Source organism: Cebus imitator, unplaced genomic scaffold (assembly GCF_001604975.1).
Source record: "Cebus imitator isolate Cc_AM_T3 unplaced genomic scaffold, Cebus_imitator-1.0 Scaffold36, whole genome shotgun sequence".
In the NCBI taxonomy this organism is placed as follows: Eukaryota; Metazoa; Chordata; class Mammalia; order Primates; family Cebidae; genus Cebus; species Cebus imitator.
Genome location: NW_016107351.1, coordinates 9,552,130 through 9,564,899, shown reverse-complemented (window position 1 = coordinate 9,564,899; position 12,770 = coordinate 9,552,130). Strand labels below are relative to the sequence as shown.

Genomic DNA, 12,770 nt, shown 5'->3' with positions numbered 1-12,770 from the left:
ACAAAAGCCAAAATAGACAAATGAGATCTAACTAAACTAAAGAGCTTCTGCACAGCAGAAGAAACAATCATTAGAGTGAACTAGCAACCAACAGAATGGGAAAGATATTTGCAGTCTACCCATCTGACAAAGGGCTAATATCCAGAGTCTACAAATAACTTAACCAAATTTACAAGAAAAAAAAAAACGGCCCCATCAAAAAGTGGGCAAAGGATATGAACAGACTCTTTTCAAAAGAAGACATTTATGGAGCCAAAAAATATGAAAAAATGCTCATCATCACTGGTCATTAGAGAAATGCAAATCAAAACCACATTGAGATACCATCTCACTCCAGTTAGAATGGCGATCATTAAAAAATCTGGAGACAACAAATGCTGGGGAGGATGTGGAGAAATAGGAATGCCTTTACATTGTTGGTGTGAGTGTAGATAAGTTAAACCATTGTGCTAGACAGTGTGGCAATTCCTCAAGGATCTAGAAATAGAAACACCCTTTGATCCAGCAATCCCATTACTGGGTATATACCCAAAGGATTATAAATTGTTCCATTGTAAAGAAAGATGTGCAAGTATTGTTCATTGTGGCACTATTTACAATAGCAAAGACTTGAAACCAACCCAAAAGCCCACCAATGATAGATTGGATAAAGAAAATGTGGCACATATATACCATGGAATACTATGCAGCCATAAAAGAGGATGAGTTCATGTCCTTTGCGGGGACATGGATGAACCTGGAAACCATCATTCTCAGCAAACTGACACAAGAACAGAAAACCAAACACTGCATATTCTCACTCATAAGTGGATATTGAATGATGAGAACACATGAACACAGGGAGGGGAATGTCACACACTGGGTCCTGTTGTGGGTTAGGATGGCTAGGGGTGGGTTATCAGGGGGTGGGATAATTGGGGAGGGATAACATTAGGAGAAATACATAATGTAGATGACAGGGGGATGGATGCAGCAAACCACCATGGCATGTGTACACCTATGTTACAATCCTGCATGATCTGTACATGTACCCCAGAACTTAAAGTATAATAAAAAATAGAAAAAAAATGCTCTTTGTTCCCTCTTCAGCTTTCAAAGATACCTTATATGATGAATGGCCCTTTCTGTGTTACATTATGCATGTATAGGGAATGGACAATTTTTTAAATTACCTACAAATTTTTATAAATACTTTTGTGTTGTTTAAATTATTGCTTCATCTGATTATATAAAAGAGCCATGAAGACTTCATTTTCTTCTCTCCTCAGCTTTTAAACGGGTAGTCTGCTTAAACAACAGTTTTATATTATTTCTATTGAAAAATCCTTTAGAGGTTGATTTATTGTCAAATATATTATGATAATAAGATGATGGTTGTCGGTATCATTTTACCACAAAAATGTTTAACTGAACATTTTACGATAATATTTGCAGTATCAGATTTTTATAAAATCCTAAAGATTTTTCCATATTCAGGTGGAAGAACTAAGTCTTAATTGAACTGACTTAATAACTAATAGACCAGCTGTGAATTCAGCCTTTCACTTGTTATATGAAGCAAGGTAGAATCACAAGAAAAGAAGGCAATGTTCTTGTTGAAGCTGGATATAATTTCGATGATATGTTCAGGTTTGTCAGGTTTGCAAGGGAAGAGATAATTTTGAATGTAAAAACAAAGTTATTAAATCTGTCAAACAATAAACAAATTCTAATTTATATTCCTCACTCTCATATTTGCAGAAATTAAATGAATGCTTATTGTTTGCTATACCCAAATGGCAAACATATATTTAATATATATATATGTGTGTGTGTGTGTGTGTGTGTGTGTGTGTGTATGCATAATGTATATATATAGTTTTGAATGATATGCATGCTACTATATATACAATATATATACATTATATATATATATACACACATATATATTGTGTGTGTGTGTGTGTGTGTGTGTGTGTGTGTGTGTATATATATATATCTTGTTTTATTACCATGCTTATTCAGAGAGAGACAAGAAGAGAGAGTATGGTGGGGGTGTCGTTTTGCTTTTTCTGCTACTCCAATTTCACTCCATGTTCTAGGATAATTTGGGCGCCTCTCCTCATTAGTTGTTGAGGCGCAAGAGACAAATGGAGTACTAGTTTTTCAGCTTCCACTTCATTGTCCATGTGAATATTTGTTCCTCCACAAAGGCAGGTAAAATTAATGAGATTGTGGTATTCGTTGCCCTCCATTCCTTTATGATACAGGTCAGTGCTTATATGTGCCAGACACTCTTGTTTTTTTCAGTTCCTCCTAGACTTGACAGTCTTCAGGTGTAACAGCCCTTATGCTTTCAGTCTCTAGGCAGGATGACTTCCTCTTCCTGAACAAGCTGTCCTCTTGGACAGTTTGTACAGCAGAGGTGAGATGAATTATGAGGTCATTGCATTTTCCAGCCTCTCTGCCTTCAACTTGAAGGTAAATGGAATGCAGTGCGCCTGGTTATCATGAATTAAAGGTGGTAGGTCAGAGACAGAACTGTGATCTTCAATAGTGCTATCCAGCTTTGTCAGGAAACTAGCACTGTAATAGAACCAATACTTGGATGACCTTTTGTCTCTTGGGGTTCAAACCAGGGTTAAAAACACAACAGAGGATAAGAGAAATACCTGATTAGATTCCCAACCTCCAGCAGCAAGCAAATAACCAAGTTAGAGAGAAAAACAATTACCATGTTTTTTATATAATTAGTTAAACTTTCCCATATAATTAGTTAAATTTTAAGTTACAATGAAGTGATTTAGAAGTCCAATCTATGGAAATTTATGTGTTCATTATATTTTGAAACCTGTTATAATTAGAAATCGTTTTGCTCTGCAAATCTGACAGCACGAATTTTTCTCTTTGCCTATAAAACGTGAATAATCAGAACAAATTCCGATCTTTTTCCACTTTTTCCTAGTAAATATTTTGATGTATTAAATAACATTTTGGATGCATTGATTCTTAGACTATCTTAACATTTATAGAAAGAAAATAGGAATCTTTCTTTCCAATGTGCAGTCATTATTAAGGTTCCTTCAGTTAACTCATGCTGTGTGTTGGAAAGCCTAACCACTGTGAGATTTAACAAAAAGCAGTCAATATGCTTGTTCTCCTATGTGGTCCGAGTTATATTAAATTGACTCCTAGTGAATTATTACTTATCAGACACAGAAATGATTGTAGATCAAATGTTTTAGAGCTTTCACATCACAAATTTAGAAAATAGAAAATCAACACTAGCTTGTTCATATAAGTGTTAGGTAGGTAAATAGAGAACATTTGGAACAAATTTAAGTGTTGTTCATGTGTGTGTAGGTCTGTAGTGCTAAGCCATGGGACTTTAGATAGCTGGTGTTTGGTTTTGTGACTTTAAACATATACAAGATTCTGTCACCAAAAACATACCTCCCCTTTGGATTTCAGCCTCATAAAAATAATTTGGAAATAAAGAGAAATCATAGACAAAATACGGCAAATCCTTACTTTGATTGTCAAAAACAAGACCAATTCAGTAATAAAATAAAATTTTTAAAATAACCATGACAAAAAAATAAAATAATCATGACTGTTCATTTTATTTTAAAACACTGAAACATTTACATTAAGAAACTAGAATTAATTCAAAATTAAAAGTAATATATGACAGAAGCCCTTGATAATTATAATCTGTAAGTAATGTATATACATATTTTATTTTTACTTACTAAAACTGGAGAACTCCTCTAGTATTTATTAGATAAGACAGTTTTAAATCATGAAAAGCTAGGAAATTAAGCTACTGTGAACTGATCTTTTGATGAGATTTTCACTCCTCACCAAAGTGCTATGAAGGATTAATACATTAGTAAATTTTATTGTGCTAAAACTAAAGTGAATTTCAATTGTGAATAACAAATATTTGTTCCATCCAAATCATAACCATACATGTTTTTTCCTTTAATGTTAGATTAGAACTAACTCAGTTTTATCATTAAATTATCCCATTTAGGAAATAGTTGATTTTCAAACAGACGTTTTTAAAAAAATTTAACTTTGTCAGCCAAATTTAATACAGGAGAAATGAATAGTGGGCATAGAGTTATAAAATATGTCTCTTTCAGAATGAAAATAATAATTTTGCAATAAATTTACTGACTGTTAAATGTAAAGTCCCATAACCAGAATTTCTATAATTCACTTACATCCATGTAAAATACAGTTTTATAAACTATACCGTATTGAGATACTTGCATTTACCTTTTTTTCAATTTTCATAATTCTATGAGGGAATAATTTCTGTCTTAAAGATAGAAAGAAGATTTTGGGGAGATTGTGTGACTTTCCCAATTATACCGTGACTGAGTTGCAAAGGTGGTGTTGAAAGGACCACATTGTCTGATTTCAAAGCTGTCACTTATTTCAGCTGGCCATAGACTCCTGCATAGCTATGATTCTCAAGCGTACCAGCATACTGAGGTGACTTCAACCATGCCAAATAATGCTTGAGGTCATTATTTGTCAGTTATTTCTATTATACCCAAAAGCAAGTTCAGATCATAAGTGAAAATTGAAGTTTTATGTGATTATAGTTCATGGTGCGGACTGAAATTGTTCATGGATTGCCTTTAATATTTAGATTCTTAAGGTTGGGAAGAAATCCCAGAAGGCCAAAGAGTTTAATTGGTATGTATATCCTTTTTTTAAAGCTGCATTTAGAAATTATCCCTACACATGACAACTCAATGCTTGAATATTTCTAAAACCACAAAAAATAAAAAGACAAGTGGATATAACAAGGAGAATTGATTTTGCCATTGAGGTTCCAAAAATAAGACTTGCACCCCTGAGTGGGCTGCAAGCCTCCTCGAGGGGGTGTATCATTGAGGGTGAGCCTGTGACTGTGAGGGTCTTTTAAGGTCATTTCCATTTGAATAAGTCTGAAATACATAAGCAGTGTTAACCTAAATAGTTTTCAAATAAATATGAGTTCATTTACACTCAACATATTTCTGAAACATTTGAGGTTGCTCAGGATAAAAGCTGCAAAAGAGTTAACATCAATATAATTGAAACAGAAAATAAAAGCCATAAAAAGGAAGAAGCATGCATGCCAACTGTGAGGACCACATATAATTATTGTATAACTCTGAATTTCCCAGCCTTCAGGAAAAGGAGGAAAAAGTTATGGGAATGTCAATATCCAAAAGAGGAATCAGTGGTAAAATATATCTCAACTCCAACATGATTCTGCATCTCCACCCCTAGACTCTTGCAGCAGCCTCCTAAGCGTTCAAGTCAACAGATAGTAATGAAGCATATGCTATGTGTTTGAATCTGTTCTACATCCTGGTAATACAGGAATTTTCAAAGCACAATAACAGTCTATTCCATTAAGAAATTCACAAACAGTTCATCTCATAAATCTGACTGTGTTATTTGCCTTAACTTTAAGTTCATTATGGACCCTTCTTGTTTCACAGAGTAAACCTTCGAATGGGTGTTAGCATCCCAAGTTTTTTATGACCTACCCTGAGAGATCCTTTTCAACCCCAGCTCCTGCTAGTCTTGCTAGCCACATGGAACTTCTCCCTCTTAACTACACATACCTTTTCTCACTGTTTACTTTTCACATCTGTGCTGCTGCCAAAGCTCTGATATCTGTCCCTAAGGCCCTTTCCTGTTCTTCTACATACAAATATTAACTTACGATTAAACACTTCACCAAATGCCACTTCTTGCTGTAGACTTCTTCCTGAGTCTCCCAGTCTTTACCGGCTCCTCATAGCATCAGCTTTTCCTGTCTCTTTCCATGACTTGACAGTGAGTTTTCTGGGAGTAGTAGTGAATATCTGGCATCCAGCACAGACTCTGTCCCCTATGGTAGTTGGTCAATATTTATTTGATAAATAAATGAACAAAAAATTAACAGTGACTCTTCAACAAAAGTATTTTTCTTCATGCTAGCAAAACATTGTCTGATGGGTTCTTACATTTGGGCAATTCAGCATCATAACAGAAGTGTCATTGGTAAGGTTTCTTAAAATGTTAGGGTGATAAAAAAAAAATGTTAGGGTGATTTTCAAATATCGTAATTTTATTAGTCCTCTGAAATTTGAGGAAATAATCATAAAAGCAAGGATGATGATCATTCTCAGGGCTGAGATAATGAATTTCAAGAATGTACCGTTTCAGAGATCTAATGGGCCATAAGGCTAGAACTCAATGTATCAGGTGGAAGAGAAGGATGTCAGGGCCCTTCTTTTAGTCTGTTCTCACACTGCTATAAGGAACTGCCTGAGACTGTGTAATTTATTTAAAAAAAAAAGGGGGGGGTTAGTTGACTTACAGATCCACAAGCTGTACAGAAGCATGGCTGGGAAACCTCAGGAAACTTAAAATCATGGTGGAAGATAAAGGGGAAGCAAGTCATGTCCGCCTGTGATGGAGCTCTGAGAGAAGGAGCCAAGGGGCATGTACCACACACTTGTAAACCATCAGATCTTGTGAGAGCTCAGTGTCTACCATGAGTACATCAAGGGAGAGGTCTTCCCCCTAACCCATTACCTCCCACCAGGCCCTTCCCATGACATGTAGGGATGACAGTTCGACATGAGACAGATGTGGACACAGAGCCAAACCTTATCAGTCCTCAGCTTCCTCTATTAAATATTACTGAGCTTTTGGTGATTCAGAGTCAAGGCCATTCTCTACGTTGTGGGCCTCTCTGGCATTAGTGCCCCATGCTGCTGTTTCGGGACAAATGTGAGGTAGCCAAACTATCAATTTGGACATACATGCATTACAATAGTTAGAGAGCTGAATCTGTAGCTTTGACTCAGATACCTGGCTAGGGGAGTTACCTGTAAACCCATTAAATCTCTCCTGAGAAATTATTATTAACGATCGCCAGAACACTTTAATTCCATAGAAGCAGATTTTAAAAAGCCTAAAAATAAAATTTTTCTCAAAACCATCATCACATTTACCTAGGAGTAGGTAATCTTTGATTCACATCCCCCAGAGTTTTATAACATAAAGCACTGAAAGAAAGATTCGACGTGGACTTTTTTTTCTTCAAATCAAGCCAGCTTCCTCAGCATTAGAAAATACATCCCAAGGACTCTCTGTCTTTGAACTGACTAGTGTACCTGCCAGGGGAATGTAACTACCAGATGTTTCCATAGATAGGTGACGAAATTGGCTTACTTTGTAAAATGATTTCATATTGACTATTAAATTACATAAAACATACAAAAAGGAAAGATACAAATTTTGAGAGAATGTTTTGTCTTGACAGAAATAACTGAATATTTTAAGCTCACGATGATAAAATAACATCAGTAGTCTAAAGGAGATAGTTATGGCAACTTGTTTTAGAAAGAGGAAGGAAGTTAAGCTCATCTAAAAACAGTATCAGATCATTAAGAACTTACCTTGCTGGTAAGAGGCTAAAACAGCTCAGACTTACACCATGAGAAACTATGCTTTGTTGTGCTATAAGGATATTTTGCTACCTTTGTTCTCACAATAATTTTAAATTCCTATGATGTACAAATATCAGGCATCTATTTTAAACTGGTTTCATTTTAACCAAATACAATTTTTGGTTTTAAAGATTATTAATGAATGAATTTATGTTACAGTTTTCCTCCAAGAGTCCAGCACAAGATTTAAAAAAAAAAAAAAAAAGCTGTCAATAGCAGATAAAATTAAATAAAATTGATTTATTCCTAATATAAACTTAAATGTGACTTTTTAAAAGGAAAATAGATATATAAATAGAAAAAGATGATTTTGAAAATGAGTACATTGCTAACATACAAGAAATTAATGGTTAACCTTTAAAAAAAACCAGCCTCTGTCTGGTTCTGTCATTTGTTTTAAATCTTTAGCCTTGTCACTCATTCTTATATACCCACCCGTACCACAAGGAGGCCATTAACACAAATATAAAAGAAAAATAAATGTAATAATTACAGCTAATGCTCGTATGGCATTGCTATAAGTACTTGACATGTATTTACTCATTTGACATTTGTGACAACCCCATGAGATTGGTGCTATGTTATCACTACTTTGTATATCAGGCAATTGGGGCACAATGGTTAAGTAATTTGCCCAAGTTCCAGAACTAGTGCATGCAGGAGCCACTCTGGCACCCTGACAATCTGGTGCCAGTGTCCTCACGGTCATACATAGTGGAGGTGAAGTACCTGTTAGACTTTTGCTTTCTTATCCTTTTATGCCAAGGAAGCTCACCTGCCCATTATTGTTAAGTCACTGCACGCATATGCCAGGAAAGCCTAGACCTTTGCATTTATCCTCACAACCTTCTCATTAGTGACTACTGATACTTATCTGGTTTTACTTCTTTAAAATTTGTCCATACTTCTTTTATTCAAAGTTTGGGTATCTCTGAGTAGCATCTTGAAGCAGGAAACCCTAACTCAAGGCCTTATTCCTTCCTTCCCAAAATGGCATCTTCAGTTAATAGGTATTCATTTTCCTGATTAACATTTTAATCGTTTTTTATTAGGATTTTCTCAAAACTTTGTTTTATTTTTAATTGTCTAAGATAAATACATACATATATGTGTGTATGTATATATACACGTATATATTTAAAATAGTATAAAATATGGAACTGTATCGCAGAAAGAAACCATAACATTTTCTGTTTATGCTTTTTATGTTGAATCTACCCTAATGATTTGTTATTATTTTTTAATATTTTCAGATATCATTACTTATTTTGGTATTTAACAGCTCAAAATACCACAAGGTAAATGGAATAGACATTTGCTCTCCTGTTTCACTTATGTTGAATACTGTTTATAGAAAAGGCAGTATGCCCTGTGCTATTCCTTCTCTTCTTAGGAAATAAGGTACTTAATCATAGGATGCCAATGACTGGGTTTTTCTAAATTGCAGAAGAATGAAATTAGTAAATAAAAAGTTAAAAAAACCTAGATTTTAAGATGGGGAAGAGGAATTCTAGACTTCCTTTAAAAACTTCCCCCAAAATGATGGCAAATCGAATGTACCTAAACAACCCAAATAAAAAGAAATTGTGCCAAAGTCAATCTGTTATTTTAGCAAACTTAATAAGTAAATTGGAGCTCTGCACAGTTAACATAATCAATGTTATGCAATCAATAATGACAACAGCCAAAAACACTGACTAAACCTTACCATGGTCGATTTAGTCCCATCATCTTGACACAATCACATTGGTTTTCTAGAACAGTTTTCTTCCTGATGGATGCCCTGAGAACATAAAATAATCCATTTAGGCTCTGTGGTAACAATTTACCCCACTCTGAATCAGAATTTAAAATGTTTATGCATCTTTCACTAATTCATTGTGAGGAGGACATACTTGGTGAAGCATAATAAACCAGGGTTAATCAATATAATCAACTTAATAACACAATGTCCTTCTGATATACATGTTGAACATATTTTAAACACCATTAGTATTTAATTGACACAAAATAATTTTGCCAAACCTACACAATTCTTTCTCTCAGAAATGCACATTATTTGAATGTGTGATGTAGCCTTTTAAAATCAAGAAATTTGATTAACAAGAATAAATAAAACTATTCCATTAGAAATTCCGAGCATGTCCTTAAATCTGCAAAAATTTAGAAATGACAATGTCAGCTTAAAAGAGGCTTTATATTTATATTATGGAGATTTTGAACCTGGAGCAGACATAAAATTGTTGTTCCTAGGAGCTTGTCTAAGAACAAACAGATATGTATCATGAAGCAGGAAAATTATGGTCCTTCAAAATTAATAAAATTTTATAAATGTAATATCAAAAAATACCTAAAGCAGTTATTTTAATATTTTATCCAAATATTTGGAATATTCAAAAATGTTCAAAAACTATGATTATATAGTATGGAAACATATCATTTAAAATAAAAAATATTGAAATATATGTAACTTTTAATTGATTTTTATTACTTGAAACTTTAGTAGTTTGCCATTTATAATTTTGAAATATAATTTTGAAAGAATTAGTGTGGTGGTCATTTTGTGGGTCCTAAATTCCTCTATAGGAAAGAAAATCGAACTCTCACAGCTGCTGCAAAGGCTGCTGCATAAAGTTCTTAGTTATCAGCTCACTGTAGGGACCACAGCGCTACCTAAATCAAGGTCAAGCTTCAGTTTTGGGGCAATCCATGTCTGAGACCACTAGAGCTTCAAGTTCACATGTTGTTTTATATTATGGCTAATCTATCTATCTTATACAAGCTTCAAAGGAAACAGTTGAATGTTGTTAGTTCACATGTATCTTCATATACTGCAAATACTTATTTAAAAACTTGAAAATAGTAAATATTTACTCACCTTTTGTCTACGAAAGGCAACTAAATACATTTGCTACAATTTTGGCTAATTTCTCATAATTCGTAATTAGGTAAAAATTAGGAAAACGTAAAAACTGTATCTGTATACAGGATATTCTGGGACAGGAGAGGAAATCTGAAAAAAAAAGATTATATTTAGCTAACAGTTCTATTTACTTATTTTTGTCATTCAATTTATTTTCATCATAACTAATGTTTTACTCTATGTAATTTATTTCCTTCACTTGATTTTTAAGCCCTTTTTATCAAAAAGTAGAGTGTTACTTGTCTACTTGTAGTAATGTCCACATCAAAAGTTACTTTGCAGTAGACCAAAATGACAGTTTCTTGTAGCATTATAACTTTCCAAAGGTGTCTTCAATGAGAATGGCATTTCTGATGAGCTAAGCAGATGATCAAACTACAAGAAATAGCACCATATCTCATTTACTGAGGAGCAGGGATTTGTTTATCATATTAACATCACTTATGTAGCAAAAGTACAGTTCTGAAAATCAGAGACATAAACATTTTGATAAGGGAGATGCTCTGAGGAACTTTACAGCTCTCTGAGGCCAGGTGGATTTGCAGGTAGTAGGAAGAGCTTTAAGTGGGAAGAATAAAGAAGCCTCAAAGAAGACAAATAAGAGATGGGATATGAGCAGATTATTCTGGCTTGACCAAAATAAATAATTAAGCCAGGACACTAAAACAGTGCAAAAGTCTCAGTCTTGAATTTCTTGAGTACACTCAATTGCGCAGGCATGCCATAGCAGCAAGACTCCAAAAGTCTAGATTTAAAACAAATAAAAACAAAATCAGGCCCAGACAGTTGTTGACAACCACAGTATGCTTTACAAGCCTAAAAGCTGATTAGTAGTTTTCTAGTTAACCATGGGAATTTTCTGTTCAATTAAATTAGTATATGAAAAGCCAAGAGACGTGAAATAGTATGACATAGTCTCTGTGCTTGGAGAGCAGATCATTATAAGTGATTCTGCTATAAAGCCACATGCACACATATGTTTATTGCAGCACTATTCACAATAGCAAAGAGCTGGAACCAACCCAAATGCCTGTCAACCACAGACTGGATAAAGAAAATGTGGCACATATACACTATAAAATACTATGAGGGAATTAAAAAAGGATGAGTTCATGTCGTTTGCAGGGACATGGATGAAGCTGAAAACGGTCATCCTCAGCAAACTAACACAGGAACGGAAAATCAAACATAGCATGTTCTCATTCATAAATGGGAGTTGAACAATGAGAACACATGGATACAGCGAGGGAAACATCACACACTGGGGCCTGTCAGTGAGAGGGAGGAGAAGAAAGGGAGGTCATTAGGACAAACACCTAACTCATGCAGGGCTTAAAACCTAGATGACGGGTTGATAGGTGCAGCACACCACCATGGCACCTACGTAACAAACCTGCATGTTCCGCACATGTATCCCAGAACTTAAAGTAAAAATTTAAAAACATGAGTATGTAGGAGCTAAGAGGTAGAATAGATGTGACTTGTTTATACTAAACTATTTGGTATGCAGGAATCAACCTATATACCAGTAGATAAGTGGAGAAGATTCTTGGGTTCAAAAATTGTCTCCAGGACTTACTAGCTTTGTTACCTTGGCTAAGCTATTTGATTCTCTGTACTTCACTGTTCTTATCTATAAAATTATATAATAATAATTTAGTAACTCTCTTAGAGGGTATTGTGAGCATTAAACAAGTTAAAATATGTAAATCACGTACAGCAGTACATAATTTTAAAAAGTAGTAACAATAGCTATTTATACAAAAAATACTGATGATGCTCTTCATATAGAACAGAGATGGTAGAAAACTGCCAGAAATCAAAATAGAGAATGTGAGCATCTAATTAAAGTGAATCTGGTTTTGATTTACTTTATCATTCACTCTAACTATACCCAATATGGAAGTTTGAAAACTTGATGTGTTTGGTTTTCCTTACTCTTTACTCCATCTATACCCAGACTTGAAATAAACTCACTTCCCCGTGCCCTTGTCTGTATGCCTGTCATTACCACTCTTTTTGTTTACTCAGGCTCAAAAATTTACCATGGCTTTGATTCATCTTTCTCCTTACTTCCTTTTGTCAAGATAGTTACTAAGATTTATTATTCCTGCAAACAAACAAACAATCAGAACACCCTCATCAATCACTCTTTTACATTCACACTTCCAAATCTCAATCCAGGTTGTTATTATAACATGTCTGGATTAATGGGATACCTTCCAAACTGGTTTGCCTGTGAATCTATCACACCTAGTCATTATCAGATTTTACATACACATAAATTGAGTTTATCACACCTCTACCTACACTTTTCAGTATAATCTGCTTCTACTACTTCTTCCCCTATACTTATG

General features: G+C 34.4%; 1 protein-coding gene across 1 annotated transcript in view; it reads left to right on the top strand.

Annotated features, from left to right (window-relative positions):
• Window positions 1-12,770, top strand: part of LOC108301579 (eyes shut homolog) — a 1,388,593-nt gene that overhangs the window by 626,796 nt on the left and 749,027 nt on the right. The gene's annotated exons all lie outside the window — the stretch shown is intronic.